Source organism: Cavia porcellus, unplaced genomic scaffold, assembly GCF_034190915.1.
Source record: "Cavia porcellus strain 051 isolate PalLab524CR breed Dunkin Hartley unplaced genomic scaffold, mCavPor4.1 scaffold_25, whole genome shotgun sequence".
In the NCBI taxonomy this organism is placed as follows: Eukaryota; Metazoa; Chordata; class Mammalia; order Rodentia; family Caviidae; genus Cavia; species Cavia porcellus.
Genome location: NW_026947508.1, coordinates 4,568,867 through 4,585,703, shown reverse-complemented (window position 1 = coordinate 4,585,703; position 16,837 = coordinate 4,568,867). Strand labels below are relative to the sequence as shown.

The 16,837-nt window shown below is 46.4% G+C and overlaps 1 long non-coding RNA gene and 1 other non-coding gene across 2 annotated transcripts; one reads left to right on the top strand and one right to left on the bottom strand.

Moving 5' to 3' along the window:
* Positions 1–3,498: 3,498 nt before the first annotated feature.
* On the top strand, positions 3,499–3,631 carry LOC111757228 (small nucleolar RNA SNORA40). The gene has a single exon (XR_002791606.2). It is a non-coding gene; the product is annotated as a small nucleolar RNA SNORA40 (small nucleolar RNA).
* A 9,268-nt stretch (positions 3,632–12,899) lies between these two features.
* On the bottom strand, positions 12,900–16,063 carry LOC134472896 (uncharacterized). The gene is made up of 3 exons (XR_010042909.1): positions 15,403–16,063; positions 14,589–14,908; positions 12,900–13,440 (listed from the first exon to the last, which is right to left on the bottom strand). It is a non-coding gene; the product is annotated as an uncharacterized LOC134472896 (long non-coding RNA).
* Between the last annotated feature and the right edge of the window lie 774 nt (positions 16,064–16,837).

Genomic DNA, 16,837 nt, shown 5'->3' with positions numbered 1-16,837 from the left:
TAGGAAGGAGCTGAGACCGTCCTGTCGCTCGGTGACACCGTGGCCGTCCTACCCCACTTATCCCTCTCGGACTGTGGTGACACTGCCAAGTGCGCCAGCCCCGTGGGAGCAGATGGCATACAGCAGTCACATGGACCACGATAATCCCTGCTGTGTTAACCACAGGTGCATCTGCTGTACCTTTAATCCTTGCTTTAGAACGTAACGCCATCTGTTTAAAATTTATGGGACCAGGAATTTAGCTTGGTGTGTAAGCAATTGCCTGGCAAGCCTGAGGTTGTGAGTTCGATCCCCGGTACCAAAAAAAAAAAAGAAAAGAAATTTACTGCAAAACAGCATGCAGCGTGACCCAGCGGGAGCCTCCTCTCACGATGCCAGCAAGAAGCCACAAGCCTGTGGTGATGTGTATCTGACACCCCAGCAGTCTAGGAGGCGGAGGCAGGAGGACTGCAAGTTAGAGCCCAGCCAGGGCAATTTAGCAACTTAGTGAGATCCTGTCACAAAATAAAAAAAGAGCTGGAGATGGAACTCATTGTGAAGGTCCTGGGTTCAACCTCCAGCCTGCACTACATAAATAAATAGCCATTCCCCCAGGTATAAATACACTCTGCGACATTCACGCAGTGACAAAACTACTTAACCATGCATTTTGCCATCAGCAAGTGACACAGCGTTTAATAGCTAAGGTCGTGGGGTCTGGGGACCCAGCTTAAGGGTACAGACTTACCTAGCATGCATGAGCCCCCAGGTTCCATCCCCAGCTCCCCAAAAGAGAGAGAGAGAGGAGAGGAGGAAGGGAGGAAGGGAGAAGTTACATGGTAGTCAACAACTTCAGTACTTAACAAAATGATAGAAGCAAAATCAAAGAATTTGAGAGTAGCCCAGCACAAGTGGAGGATTGTGACAGACAGTTGGTAGAAATGGGAAAAAATATGCACCAGGACAAGAGGCTTCTTTCCAAGCATGCATGTCTCTCTAGTAAAAAGCCATCAAATCCTGAAGCAGAACTGGGTGAAAGTCTTAGACCAACTCGATAAAAAGCAACACGTGAACAAGGGTAAAGTGCGTTCGCATAATTAAAACATAACAACTATCAAGCTGGACATGGCGACACCCGCCCATAATCCCTGCCCTTAGGGAGATCACAAGTTCAAGGCCAGGCTGCATCCAATGGGGAAGCTGTCTCCAAAAACAACACACAAGCCATCAACATCCAGAATGGTGAAGACTCAGGAGGCAGCGAGCCACTTTTTTTACAGCAATTAAAAGAAAAACCATTTTATACAGTGCTGTCTTCAGTTATGGTCACCGGGTTCTTGAGTGTGAAGAAAGCAGGGCAGGGAAGTTGGTCCTCCCATGGCAGCCCGAGCTGACCCGTCTGGATGGTCGGGGCTTGGGTAATGCCACCCTCTGCAAAGCTCAGCCCAGGCGGGAGCACAGCACGCCCCTGCCAATCTCACTGCACGGCAACCTCACCCCATTCAAGCTCCTCAAGATGCCCACTTTTAAAGAACTCTCTTTGCATCTAAAATTCAGGTCTGACTTTTTGCTCTAGCCGCTATCAAAGTCAGAACTGTGCAGAATCCATTTTTATCTCACATGGCTCTCAGACCGCAGTAAGCTCCAGTGGGTGTCTGGCAGGGTGAAGGATTTCCTGCCTCCTCTGCTGGATGCAATCTCTCGTTAGAACACTGTTAGGTAACTAGGATTCATAGCTCGCCAAACCTCATCTTAGACACTTATGTGGGTTTTCCCAAATAACCCTCAGCAACTTAAATCCTAGATGTTATTGCCAGCTAACAGGGAAATTAAGCAGCAAATACAGGAAATATAAAGTGACTAACAGTTAGCGATTGCACAACTTTTTCTCATGGGCATTTTCCAAAGCTGGGAAACAAACTGGAGGTACCGTGGCAGACAGGAAAGTGCTCGCAGATACCCTGAGGTTCGGCGTCTACAGACGCGTGGAGAAATCTCCAGGTCGGTTCCTGGAAGGCCTGAATGTTTGAGTCGTAAATATCAAACATCTGTGCCCGAGGCTTGTTCAGCTGTGTCTGAGGAGTCATGATCAGACAGGAGACGGTGGTGTGGCAGCAAAGGGCGACCTTTAAAGGTTTTATAGGTGCACGATCAGCTTTCCCTCATAAAAATAATGAATCCTCAGTCCTCCGAAATCAAGACCTGTCTGGAGAAACACGTTTGGCCTTTCCGATTCAGAGGTGACACCCCACAGCCAGCTGAGCCCTGACCACACCTTCACGAGAAACGGAAATAGGAATGAGGAACTCCATTGGCTAAGTCCAGGGTGCAGATTTCCTGTCATGGTGACGAAATACCTAAAATAATCAACCCAACAAGGGGAAAGACTTATTTTGGGTCATGGTTCCAGAGATCTTCAGTCCCCAGTCACTTGGCCCTGGGGTGGCCCCACAGAGCGGGGACACATGGAGGAGATCTGTCACCCCAGAGATGGCAAGAAGCAGAAAGACAGGGGGAGGAGCCAGGGTCCCCCAATCTCCCTCAAGGGCGCCCCCTCAATGACCTGTCTCCTGGGCACCCTTGCTTGTTTGCCTGAGACACAGTCTCACTGTGTGGCCCAGGGTGGCCTTCAGTTCGGGACCCTCCTGCCTCAGGTTCGTATCTTCAACCTCCTAGATTCTTCTGTGGTGCTTAAATCCAGCTCCTAATTTAAATCTCTCTCTCTCTCTCTGCAAAAACAACCGAACTTTATAAAAGCATGCCCGCCAGTTACGCACTTGTTTCAAGTCTATAGGCCACGTCTCAGAAGAAGCAAACATTTCTGTTTCTTCCAGATACTTTACGTCTCATAAACTGCCAGTCTCCCTGGACAGAAAGCTGTGTGCTCCCGTCTGTTTTGCGAAGTCTTTCCTGTTTTTGACAATTTCTGGTAAGGTTGTAATCACGAAATAGCCTGTGCCTCCTCTGTCCCCTTCATGCTGTGACTCACAGGACAGGGAAAACACCCCGACAGTCCACCAAATCCTGCTTCTGAGGCATGTTCTTTGTATCTCTGGCCTGCCTCCCGACTTGCCCAGGCTTTTGACACGGGTCCTCTTCCTCTGCAGAGTGTCCGAGGGCCAGATGGAAAAGCCACTGGCTACATTGACACACACTAATTTGGCATCGAATTTCCTCTTGGAAACGCTCCTTTCCAGAATGTAGATGGAGTATCCTGTGGGTGTCGGATGTACGGCGAGGAGGAAATTCATTCTTTCTGTACAAGTAAACCCTTCAGGGTTGCTCTGTGAAGCTTTGCTATTTGCTCCTGGAAAAGATCGCCGGTGCGATGTGGGAAACCCACAGGGTTTGTGCAGTGGGTCAGACAGGAGTTAACAGCGTCAGGCTGCTAGACCCAGCTAAGTCCATTCTTTGCAAACAATTCTGCAGTGTCACCTCCATGTGGATTTATACACAGCACTTCACCGTTCAGATGACACACTGAAATATTTTAAAGAGCAGATTTAAGACTATGTTCTTGGCACTTGAGTATGTTTTTGTCTTAACTTGGTGGACTGAAAACTTACTGAACAGGTACAAAAAATAAAAACCTCTTTTGCAACGTAGAACTCATTGTTCAGTATGAGTTTTGATACATATAAGAAGGAATATTATTGAAAAAAAAGACTTTATGCATTAATTCCTAGTTCATAACATTCCCCCCAAACATACTGCGTAAAACTAACTTTACGTTGAGGTTTTTGTTTTGTTTTTGTCATTTTAAGACATGGTCTCGCTATGCAGTTCAGGCAGGCCTTCAGCTCACTTTGTAGCCCAGGCTGGTCTTGAACTTGCAAAGATCCTCCTGCCTCAGCCTCCCGAATGCTGGGATGACAGACGGGCACAAGAATTTCCATCTATATATTTATTTAGAACCATGAATTACAATGACTATGACAGTTTCCTGACTCTCTTACAGTTTTGGTGATAATTTAAAGATAATTTGAATCTCCAAACTGCGGCTGATTTCATTTCTATTGGCTTGAGGATGACATGAATGTCTTGGCAAGGTGACCACAGTGATACAAGGTGACAGCGATCCAGCATGGTACTGGGGTGCACACCCTTGGTACAAGGAGATTGAAACCACATTTTTGCGAACCCTCCTACCCCACCCCAATCCCCAGTAACTCCAGTCAAATCATGAGAGAAAATATCAGATCAATTCCAATAGGGGAATTGTGTTAGTCCTTCTGGCCTGCTACAACAAAGCACCGTGAACCGCGTAGCTTGTCATAAAACGGAATTAGGAGTGGACACCTTATGTCTTATACACCTAGAGGCTGAAAAGCTCAAGATCAAGGTTTCAGCAGACTTGCGTTCTGGTGAGGTCTGTTTCCAGTTCCTTCTCCTGCGTCCTCAAATGGAAGGAGGAAAAAGAGAACTTGGCCCTCTCAGCCCCTGAGAAGGGCACTACCCCCATTCCCAAGGACAGCACCCACAAGACCAGCTCACCTCCCAAGGCCCCGTCCCCTAACACCATCACCTTCAGGGGTGCATTTGAAACGTGGGTTTGGGGAGACACAGACATCGGATCGCACCTGGTGGTGCAGCTCCAGTCTGTCAGGGTCAATGAAAGCAGCAGAAGTCTGAGAAGCTGCCACCGCCCAGAAGGACCTGAGGCGGTACAATGACCAAGTGTGGTGTGGTGTCCTACACGGACCTTGGAACGGAAAAAGGACAGGAGGAGAAACAAAAGCAAAACAAAATAACCTACGGAAGCCTGAATAAGCATGGGCCTTAGGTAAACAGGACTCATCAATGGCGATCCCTTAATTGTAACAAATGCGCCACAGCCACGTAAGACATCACTAACAGGGCACACTGAAGTGGTCACAGGGGCTCTGTACTGTTGTCTTGATTTTTCTGTGAATCTAAATTGTTCAAAAAACAGTTCATCCTAAAATTGATACAACTATTTTTCTAAAATGCCACAGCCTTGTTTGTAAAGGGTTCAAACAAAAGTTATAGAAACAGAGAGAAACAAAGAAAGAAAACAAATGCAAAAAACCCTAATATTGGGAACTATCTGGGAACTTTCTGTACTAATCTTGTGGCTTTTCTGTACGTCTGCAATGATGCCAATTTTTTTAAAGTATGGCAAAAAATTTCCATAAACAAAAGATTCATATACTAAAAGGGGAAAATGTTTGTCAGATAAGTGACAATGAATTTATCCCCTAGTAGATATAAATCACAAGAAAAAGTCAAACTCACAATAGAAAACATAAACAAATTAGTCACATGAGAAGTTTAAGAGGCAATCAACCTACGTGTGTAAGGTCACGTCTACGTAAATATACATGTGTATATATGCATTCAATGTTAATATCAAAAGAGAAATGTAAACTTTTTAAAAGCTGATGAGATTTTTGCCTAATAAATTGCTCCTCAAAAAGCTACAAACTAAGAACAAAACCTGAAACTAACAACAACCATAAAATCCAGAGTCAGAAAGTACATGGTTAAACGGGCACCTCCCGGCTGCCGGGTGCCAGCTGGCCCAGCGATGACTGAAAATTAGCCACAAAAGGCCTTAAAGATCCTTTGATTCTGCATTTCCTTTGACTTAGAGCGTATCCACAGGAAATGAGCAGAGATGGAGAAGTTATATCTGAGGCAGTTATTGTATTATTTATAAAAATACTATATTACATGTCCAAGAGTTGGGATTCATCGAATGTGGCTCATGCTCTGTCCTTACGCTGGACTACTACACAGCCTCAAACAAGTCCTATTGTGGAAGAGTGTTTCCTGACCACGAGAAGAGCTACTGGCACATATACCGGTCAAGGTAGTTACCTCTGAGCTGCATTACGATTTCAGTGGTATTTTTGGTGGCATGGTGCCACGTGGTACCATGAAAAGAGTATCTATACAGCTTGTGGGACTCAGCCCAACTGTGGTTCTGAATCTGAAGAAAAGTCATTGCTGGATCAAGCAATTGATAAGCCTAAGGGAAAGCTAAAAAATCCATCTTAAAATATGACACAGATTTTATGATAAAACACTGATTTTTTTCCCAGCTTAAAGAATGGTTATGAGCACACCTGTAATCATAGTACTCAGGAGGCCGAGGCAGGAGGATCACAGAGATTAGAGGCCAGTTTGGCTATGTAGTGAGTTCCAAGCCAGTGTGAACGCACAGGGAAACCTAGTCTCAAAAAACAAAACAAAACAAAAAAGCAGGGTTCTGATTCATTCATTCTGCACATATTTAAGTATCTGCTGTATCCAAAATGTTATGCAAGGCGCTTGAGGACATTGTGCATGACTGAGTGGGGTGACACAGTCAACACTGACGGCGATGCTGCATGTCCAGGGAGGGCTGCCCAGCTGGGTAAAGAGTCTTATTTGTCCTCAGTAAGCTTATGATAAGCAAGAGTGATCAAAACAGTTTTTCAGCTAAGTGCTGCAGGGGCAGGCAGAGCCCTGGAGGAGGCCACAGTGCAGCGACGACACAGACGTGGGGGGCGTGGCTGTGACCACAGGGAAGGGAGTCATCTTCTCATCCCCTCTGGCTGCGGTTGCCGGGGAAACGCTGGGCGGAGAAGCCTGGGGACAGCGCGGGGGATTTGGAGACAGTGGATCCCGGGAGGCCCTCTTAGCGGGGCGGGAGTGTTTCAGTTTGGCTGAAATCATGCTTAAGGCAAGGCAGTGAGAGCTGAAAACATAAATCAGAGAAGAAAGAGGTTCAGGTGTCCATGGGAGACGTTTGGGCTTCCATGGAGGCCCATGGAAGGGCCTAAAGGTTTCTGAGTGGTTTGGAAGCCCAACCAATTCTGCTCTACAAGGATTCAGAGGGTCCCTGCCTCTGGAAGTCTGTGAAAGCAAACACAGTACTTTAGTACATCTTTACAAGGCACGACAGGACTGATCTCAGCGCCCTGCTTTAGGCGGGAAGTGTGGCTTCCAACCGGCCAGAACATGAGGAAGCTGTCACCTCCTGAAGGCATCTGCTGATCCCTGCGGCTGGAGCAGGACCCAAAGGATGCTTGTTTTTGTCAATAAAGTTTTATTGGGACACAGCCCCAGCCATTCCTCTGTGCCTGCAGGGCTGCCTCTGTGCTGTGCTGGCCCAGGGGAAGAACCACAGGGCACACAGCACTGCAGTGTGGGCATTGTGGGAGAATTGTGCTGGTGCCGGATGGGTGCTCCCTGGCTGTGTGGGAGGAGGGGAGGGAGCCCGGGACATGCCTAGAACGGGGTGCATGTGGCAGACTGCATAACGCTTCCCCCAGCGGTCACGCCTGCAGCCCCTGAGCCCGTCTGCACTGGATGTGGGACCCCTCCCTTGTCCCGGAAAGCAAGAGGTTTCCCCAGAACCCCTAACCCCAAGCCTGCCATCCCTCGGGCAGACTCACGCTATCTGTGTAGTGGGAAAGAACAAACACGAAAAACTCCCAGCCAGAAATTCAGTTCGTTGAAGTGACTGCATAAACTTTGGCTCAAAAAGGACAAAACACACAGGGAAAAAAGTTACTAAAACTAGACAGAAAAAGCAGCGCGCATAGTTAAACCCGCAAGGATGACCGATGTTCAGATTACTGGGTACAAAGTATAACATCCACTCAGTGTGACACGATCGTAAAAGAAAACGTCGGACAGGGAAAAAGAGCTTGCTGAAAAATGATCACACATTTTTTACTTGATAAAATAAAGTATCTAATATATAAATAAAGTGTCTAAAATAAATACCTAAAAGCATCTAAACTAAAAATAACAAGCGTGTATTAATATTTTAACGATCATTAAAGTAACAGGTCGAGCTGAAGTGAGCAACGGTGTATTGGAAGATACAGTTGGGGCAGTGACCCCAAACTCAGGCAGAGAGAAAATAAATGGGAAATATAAAAGAATAAGATACATAAAAGACAGAGTAAGAAGGTCTGCTGCTCATCTAGTTAAAGGCTGAGAGACGGAGAAAGGAATGAGGAAGAGGAAACAGGAAATAGGAACAAGGGCTGACAATTATCAGCCAAAAACCAGCAACGCTCAGAGTCAAAGGGCCACCCGCGGCCCCGCTGTGAAAACAGAAACACAGGACAAGGCGTCCAAGACGGAGACAAAAGATGGAAAATCTACAAGAAAGGACAGATTTACAACTAAGTTCTCATCAGTACTGATAATACTGGAAAACAGTGGTCACATTTGCAAAATCTAAGGAAAAAATTCTCAACAATTACATATATAAAAAGCTATCTTTCAAGAACGAGGCTGGGGCTCGACGTGGTGGCGCACTCCTGTCATCCCGGCACTCGGGAGGCTGAGGCAGGAGGATCCTTGTGAGTCTGAAAGCAGCCTGGGCTACAAAGTGAGCTGAAGGCCAGCCTGAACTGCATAGGGAGACCCGTCTCAAAAAGACACAGACAGACAGACATACACACACACACATGCAAGAATGATGCCGGGGAAAGACATTTTCAAACAAGCAAAAACAGGTCCGCATATAATCTCTACAGGAACTTTTGAAAATAAACTTTGCAGGAAGTTAGAAAATTAGCCCTAAAATATCTGAAAATCAAGGGGAGAGAAAACCACAACCACATCAGCAGTAGCAGCTACAACAAAAAGAATCACGTGGTTAAACACAGTCACTCCTTTATACGGGGGAATTAATAAAGCCCAGGATGTGGTTCTGAAGAAAAAGCCACTAGACTCTAGACAAGATCTTGAAGACTCGGGGTACATTACAAGAGAATTTGGAGGCTCTTAGGTCACCTGTCATTACATGTTCCTTGTATTTTTCAAGAGAGCAAGAATTAGCCTTAGACTTTATTAAGCATTTCACAACTTCTAGATAAGCACTGAAAAAGAGAAATAGAGTGACTTCTAAATCAGGGATGCGAGGTGAGGAAAAATGCAGTAAGAAAGACAGGAGGAGGGCTGGGGATTTAGCTCAGTGGCATAGGCGCCTGCCAGGCAAGCGTGAGGTCGTGAGTTCGATCCCCGGTACCAAAAAAAAAAAAAAAAAAAAAAAAGAAAGGAACCACAATTATCAGTAATTATATGGTTCTGTGCTTCTTAAGAGACAGACCTAAAATTTAAGGGCATCCAAATGGTAAAGAAAAGTTTCCAAAAAGTTACGACCAAGTGCTAACCAAAAGAGCATCAGGACGGCTACGGACATATCAAAACAAAATAGACCTCAGAGTCATTCCCGGGGGGCACAGGTTTACTACTATAAACTGTCGGGTTTATCAAAGGATTTTAACAGTTTTTTTCCAGTGCTGTCTTTGCTGTTCTCTCGTTGCGGAGACAAAGTGCCTGACACCCAATATTAAAGGAGCGAATGTTCACTGATCTCACAGCCACACGGGTTTCAGTTGACAGTGAGCCGGTTCCTCGGCACAGCGGCGTCACTGAGGAAAAACGGTTCACGGCAAAGCAGCAGGCAGCAGGTGACTCGGGACGCGCAGCAAACCTCATTCTGCCCTTACGTGTCATCAAGCCTGCCCACCCTAGGGCAGACACACGCACAGCCCTGGACTCCCTTTGTAGCCCAGGCTGACCTGGAGCTCACAGTGACCCTCCCGTCTCAGCCTCCTGCGGCTGGGAGTACAGGAGTGGGCCACCCTACCCAGCCGTAGTGGTCGCATTTAGCAATCACACATTCCAGACCCAGCCACCTCCAAAAAGCCACAACTATGACCAGTGGGACAGGGCTGGGTCATCCAAGGAGCCAGTGCAGAGCCCAGAGAACTGGCAACTGTTGGGGAGACAGACACCTCCTGCTGAGGGCCAGATCTCAAGACAAAGGATCAAACAAATGCACCCACATCCTGGGGACCACATAGCTCCTATCACCCTGAGGAAGCCAGGAGTCACCATCCAGGGCCCCTAAGAGAGAGTCACTGCTCCCTAAGCATGCCCGCTTTCTACGTGACTGGCTTCCCCATTTGTCTCCAAGTTAATCAAGTTTACCTGAACTATTAATCTTATTGGCCAATCAGTTCAGTCCCACTTATGCCCGCCTGCCTTGGGAGTTCCCTGTTTTGCCCACCTTGAATCTATGGCTTTACTCTATAAAAGTCCCTGGAAAAGACAGAGACCTTGGCGATCAGAAGCTTCCTTTCTCTCAATAAACATATTCTGCCCTTAAGCTCTGCTGTTCCTAAAATTCATTCTTCGCTTTTAGACAACAGGAACTCGTACCGAACCCAGCAGGTCGGAGTTCCATCCCCTGTATCACTTCTGGGCAAGCCTGACTGACAGAGCCGGAGGGATGAAGGCTCTTGGCCAAGTGGGACAGCTCTGAAGAGGCAGTTGTGTTCCAGAACGTTCTGTGCTGTCAGAGAAAGCCGGGGTCGGGCCTGCATCGCGATTCAGCCTTTCACTCTGCCCAGTGCTCCTTCCTGTCCCTCACCGCAACACTCTACTAAATAAACGTCTCCATGCCAATGCCCCTTTCAAAGCCTGCTTCCTGAGGAACCAATCTGCAAAAACTATCCAGGGGAGAGGAGCTGGTGAGAGACTGAAAGGCGGAATCACAGGTCAGCAGGGCAGAGGAGACCACAGTTAAACTCCGGTGTGATGACTAGTGCTTGTGTGGAAAGCCCAGGAATGGAATGAGACGGCCACATTAACCAGCAGATAAAGAACCTCAAAGATGACTTTGCTGGGGCTGCTCATGGGCCCCACTGCTACGAGAGAGAGAGAGAAATAAGAGAAAGAAAGGAAAATTATACCTAACCACCGAGACTGCGAAGGGCCAGGGAGTGGCCTGAAAGGTGGTTTCCGTCTAACTAGCATTGTCTTGGTTACTTGGGTGACTTAGTCAGTTGAAGTGTAGGGTCACTGATGTCAAAGGATAGAAAACATCAGGAAATCTGGACGTTAACAGTGTTTAATGCTACAGATAAGAAAACTGCCATGGTGGACACATAATGTTCGACCAACAACAGCCAGTTTCCTGTTTGCCTCATCCACTCTTCCTGATTTTACTCCGGGAAACAGTCAATCATCAACCAATCAATCAATCAGGCCTCTCCCCCTTGCCTGTTTTGAGAGGGAGCTGACTCTGCCCGAGTCCTCAGGTGGCCTTGGCCAAGGTACAGCCTTCTGTTGGCCTTTAGCAAAGACTCATGAGACTCAGACCCAGGGTTTTGTTCAAACCACCAAGTAAGCATCTTTTTAGTCTAACTGGGTCATCCTGGGCCAGTGAACCCGTGTCACGCGTGCCACAGCGGGCAGCAAAGGCTTCTCTGTTGGCCAGCAAGCCAAGGCCCAGCCACGCTGCCCCAACGGCCTCAGCACTGGGTAACAGAGCAACGTGGACACACATGGGCACAGGGAGCAGCAGTGACATCGGGTGACAGCATCTTCACCAAGACTCCTTCACTGGGACTCTGCCCAGCTTTCGCATGGTCACGCAGTGTCCAGGTTTAATTGGAGCTTTGTGACAGATAAGTGGGTTTGGGTTGCATTCTGGGCACTTGGACTCTCAAAGGCTCTCCAATCACTGCCCCAGGCTGTGGTGGTAGCTACTTCAAAACCAAGTCAATGCCAAAGAGGCCAAAGCCTGAAGCTGGAGAACGTGCTGGCCAGGGTCACGTCCCGAACACAAGGATCACGTTGGCCCTGCGGGTAGAGTGCTAGTTTCCTGGTACTGAACCACAGAATTCCTCTTTTGGTTCATAGATCTGAGGGTTTTTTGTTTTATTTTTTTTATTGGTACCAGGGATCGAACTCACGACTGCCTGCTTGCAAGGCAGGCGCTTATACCACTGAGCTAAATCCCCAGCCCCTATAGATCTGAGTTTATAAACCATTTATTTCCAGAAATCCTGTAACATGAGGCAGAGGTTCCATATTCAATTTCGGGCCTATCTTTTGTTCATGACGAAAGAATAATTTATAGTAGTTAAAAGTAAACTGAAATCGTCCGGGCTTGAGTCCACAGTCATTCTGCTTGCAGCCCAGGGCGGAGTCACAGCCTGGGTGTGAACTGGGTGTAGTAACGGCCTGCCTCATGCTGCTTTTGCAGAGTTACACTAATCATGCCAGGCCTGATCTAAAGCCTGGTTCCTTCACGGTCCCTTTCGTTTGGGAGCTGCTGATCGCAGACCCGGCTTCTAGACCTGATATTCTGTGGCTGCACTGGCTGATTCTGCTGCGTGTGCTTCCAGTAAAATTTGTGACCTCCTGGACACCTGTTTGAATTTGTTGTATGGGTTCCAGTTCTTTCCTACGTTGTGTGTTTACAGTTTCCACCATTTTCCTAAGCGCCTTTTTAAAAAAAGTCTGTTTACTCTAGACTCACTAACCACGCCCTCATGCTTTTTAGTGAGGGCTATAAACGTGCTCACTGTTATTAGGAGTCATAATCATCAGATCTTCATAAGCACATCATTCCTGTTTAGAAACCTCCACGGCGGATGAGCAGACATCCCACATCTGACCTGGGCAGAGGTGCTCCTGAGCGGCAGCTTGTCACTGGGTGAGCGTCACTGTACTGAGGTCTCTGGGTATAAAGCTTCCTGCATTTATGATACTGCCTTAGTTTACAGTGTTCAAAGTCTGTTTGATTCTCAAAGTTTTGTTAAGGTCATAGAATCTACAGCCTTGCTCTGACGAGCCTATCTTTGTATTTTTATATCAATTAGCTTCTTTGCATTCACTCAAATCTCCTGTCCTATAACTTAAGCTGACACCTGACAATGTCCCCCAGCGCTCTCAGAGCCAGATGCAGGGGTGCCCATGGGTGTTTACAGGCTCAGGAGTAACAGCACACAGACCTCCGCCCTCCCGTGCGCCCTGAACGACAGCTCGCCAGGACGGCCGCCAAGTCTACCATCACAGAGTGCTTTTTCTGTCTTGGCCTTTAACAACCTCCGAAGAGCAAATACCCATCTTCAAGTAAGATGTTCTCTTATGACTCATTCGTGCATTTTGGTTTTAATGAAACAACTCCTGGACAAATTAAATCAGATATAACAGCAAGCAATCCAGAATTTGGAAACCTTACAATGAAACACATTCAAAAATCTCTTAAAGAATAGAGTGTAAGGGGCTGGGGATTTAGCTCAACGGCATAAGCACCTGCCTTGCAAGCAGGCGGTCGTGAGTTCAATGCCCGGTACCGATAAAAAGGAAAAAGACAAAAAAAAAGAGAATAGAGTGTAACAGTGAGCACAGTGACAATAACAAAAAAACAGGCACGTGTCGGGCCCTGATTGGGCAGTGCGGTGTGTTCACAGTCCGTGTGTCTGTCCAGTAGCCCAGGGAGGAGGATCTGCTCTTATCCTCATGCTGCAAAGCACCGAAGGTTTGGTAAGTGGCCCAAAGTCATACAGCTCACGAGGGTCAGCGCCGGACTCGAACCCACATCCTCTGGTTCCCGAGCCCGCTCTCAAACCTTGTATCATTTTCCTGTTTCTTCTCCATCCAGATGAAAGACAATACCTGTTATCAAGGGCCAACCTGGTAAAATAGCACCCAACTGTGTTAGGACTAAGCCTAGAAATAAACATCCCAAGCTTTCTCTTTTTAACATAACAATTTTACTTTTCACATTATTCTGAGCACATGTCTGTGGTTTGCATCTGTGTAAACACGCCTCACGTGTTTATGACCACGAAGTGAAATGCATTTCTGAAATCTCAATGAAAAATTTACATTAATATTTTTAATTAATTAATTTGGCGAGGGACTAGAGCACACCCTACTGGCCAGCTAATAGGAAATACAGCATTTATTTTGGACAAAATGGCTTAAATGTTTAAATCTGAAGATAAAGTCAGACGAATGCCTACAAGAAACTTGAAAAAAATTATCTTAGAACATCTACATTAAAACAGCTAAAATGATGACTCCATAGGACACTAAAAAGTTCTAAAAGGTAAATAAGTTTTAGACCTGGGATATCATCCACCGATAGCGCGAGATGTTTGTCAAGGGAGGGAGCATTAGGTACAAGATGGGCAGCTGTACTAAAACATGCACTGTACACACAGCCTGACCGACCCACTCCGAGGCAAATCCGCTAAGCGTGGTCCCCAGCAGTTAAAACCAAAGGCTGATAAACCACAGCCAGACCCACCGACTAGCAGCCCTTCCTTTAGGGGAAAAGCTGGGGAAATTAGAGTAAAATCCCTAATTACACAAAGAAACCATGAAATGTTGCTCCCCAAATGCTTTTCTGTTCCACCTTTCAAATGTCTCCCAAGAGTAACAGTTCAGTGGAAGCCTCTGTTGTGATGGTCTTCTTAGCGTGCCCATTTTAAGGTAATTCTCGGGGTGGGTCGGGTGTGTGTAATATATATACCTACGCGTGACTGTTCCAAAATACAGTGTGGGACACTAAACAGCCTCCAAGGAGTGCAGTTCCTCCGTTTGTCATTTTTTTTTTTAGCCACACACTTACTCAGACTAGTGAAAAAAAACCCACTTACTATATATTTATATCTATGTCTACACAGAAATAAAGACTCTAGCATACTAAGGTAATGCAAAAAAGTATCTCACCTTAGTGTTTTTTTTTTTTGGTACCAAGGATCAGACTAAAGTATTTATTAGTAGGGCACAAAAACACCTATGATCAAGAAGAATAAACACCAAAATGTGCATACCTTTTTAGAGGACTTCAATACAAAAAAAAACCATAGAGGCACACTAGATAAGGGCCCGGTCCGGCATTCTTCTGTGGCTGCATGACTGTGGAATTTCCTTGCAAGGACAGGAAAAGGCAATGGCCCCAGGAAAACGATGTGATTCTCAGGTTTCTGAGTCAGAACCTCAAGCTTGATCTTGCTCCAAGGACAGTTTCTCCTTGTGCCCCGAGACGAGCAAACGCAGAATGACATTTTGGGTCACTATGACACAATTCTTGTGTTTTCCATTCCAAACAATCAGCTAACATAAATTCCATTGGAAATGGTCTCTGAGTTTTCTGTGAGAGATTAAAAAAAAAAAAAACACTGACTTTAAATTGATTTCCTGTTGAAAACAATTTAAAACATGCTAGGATGAGGGGAAAAAAAAGAGTATTTTCTCTCAGTCATTAATTCCCTCCTGAAATCCTTTGAGGATCAATAGAAGATCACTTTATAGACATCCTGGAATCCCTTCACATAGCTTAGCAGGTTTCCTTTTAATCTCTTCCCAGAGTGCTTTCCAATAATATTGACATATCAGTGTTATTACAAAATATCATTCAGGAGACTCTCAGATGGTAGGTTTGTAGGGTGTAAGCGTTTGCTACTCCTCCTCAGCTGAGAAACCTTTTTTATATGAACCTAATTATAAACTGAGTTCAGGAAGCTAGCAGCTATAACTGGTTTTTCCCCAAAAAATGAATAAATGAGGTATTTATTTTGCAAGTTTAAAATAGAAGACAAAAATCAGATTCATCAAGTATTACTCATATGATTTTTGATAATTTACCAAAACATGAGCACATCCTACAGCTCACGACTATATCCTGTTGATCTTCTTTCTCTAAAGAAGGGGTGTGTTCGATGGTTGCCCTGGAGATTATCACTGTTTTATGAATAGGAGAATGTAAAAGCATGCCAAGAAGGCCAAAGCGCAAATTACAACTGTATTGTGGTGACTCGAAATAGCGTAACCAGGGTTCCTTTCAAATGAAACCGGAGCTCACTGAGTCTCCATTCAGTAAAAGCTGTGCTGTGAGGTCTGAAAAGATGTTCTCAGGCAGACGCAGGCAGATTTGGTTGTTGCACCCTGATAATAGCACACAGGTGAGCAGGGAATGTAACACCAATTTATGTCTGGGTGGGAAGACCTGGACAGATTTTTCTGTGAATCAAAAAAAAAAAAAAAAAAAAAATGTACTTAACTAAGAAAATCAGCAAGTAATTTGCTGATTACTCCATTGTGAGTAATTTTCATGATCCTAAAATAATACTAGATGAACGGCAATAGGTAAGAGGATCAGTATGCCGGGGTAACTTCATGGCTGATCAATATCAGGCAGGGAGGTGACTCAATAGCCCCTGCAGGCCACAAAGAACCATCAGAAGGATAAAGGCAGCTGGTGTCTGTTAAACATTTGTTTATCTTCGACAGAGAAAAGCAAAGGGTAATATATATATATATATATATATATATATATATATATATATACACACACATATGTATATACATTTAATTTGGTGCTTAAAGCCTTGAATTCAAAAGCATCCCTTTCAATTAAAGAATATCTGCAGATAATGGTGCAGAAAAGGCAGATCACTTCGGAGGCGCAGAGTTAATAGTTAACCTGGTAATGAGGCTGGAATCTCGTGCCATATGTTAAACCGCCCCAGTCAGGTAGTGCTGACTGTCCAACTACCAGGCCTTGGGCACCGCTGAGAGGAGAAAGCCACTCAGGGAATCTGCTGAGTCCCGCTGGAGGGTTTCTGTCTGTTTGCCTTTTTCTCACTTTAGCTACTCTTGGTTTGTTATCATTTGGGTTATTTATTTTACGGTTAAAGTATAATCCCAGGTTGCATCACTGGCGCCCCCAGCAACCTCCTGTGCAGCCTCGCTGGCGTCCCCTGCTCGGGCATCAGTGGCCGCCCCTCCCCCGTGCCGAGGCCCTGGAGGCCAGCGGGGCGGACAAGGGACAGGTAAACACGGCTGCGGCGGCCGGGCGGGCGGGCCGGGGGTCAGAGCCCACGAGCCTGCGGCTTCCTGCAGGGACGGCGTGGCCGACGTGACCCCACGCCCGTCGCGGTCCCCGGCGCCGACGCCCACTGCTCCTCCCACCCCACACTGCCCCTCGCTGCCCTGCGCTGTGTCCGGCCCTGTCCCTCGCTGTTCCTCCGGGTCCCGCACCGGCCCGCACTGTGCCCGCATCCTGCCCTCGCTGCCCCTC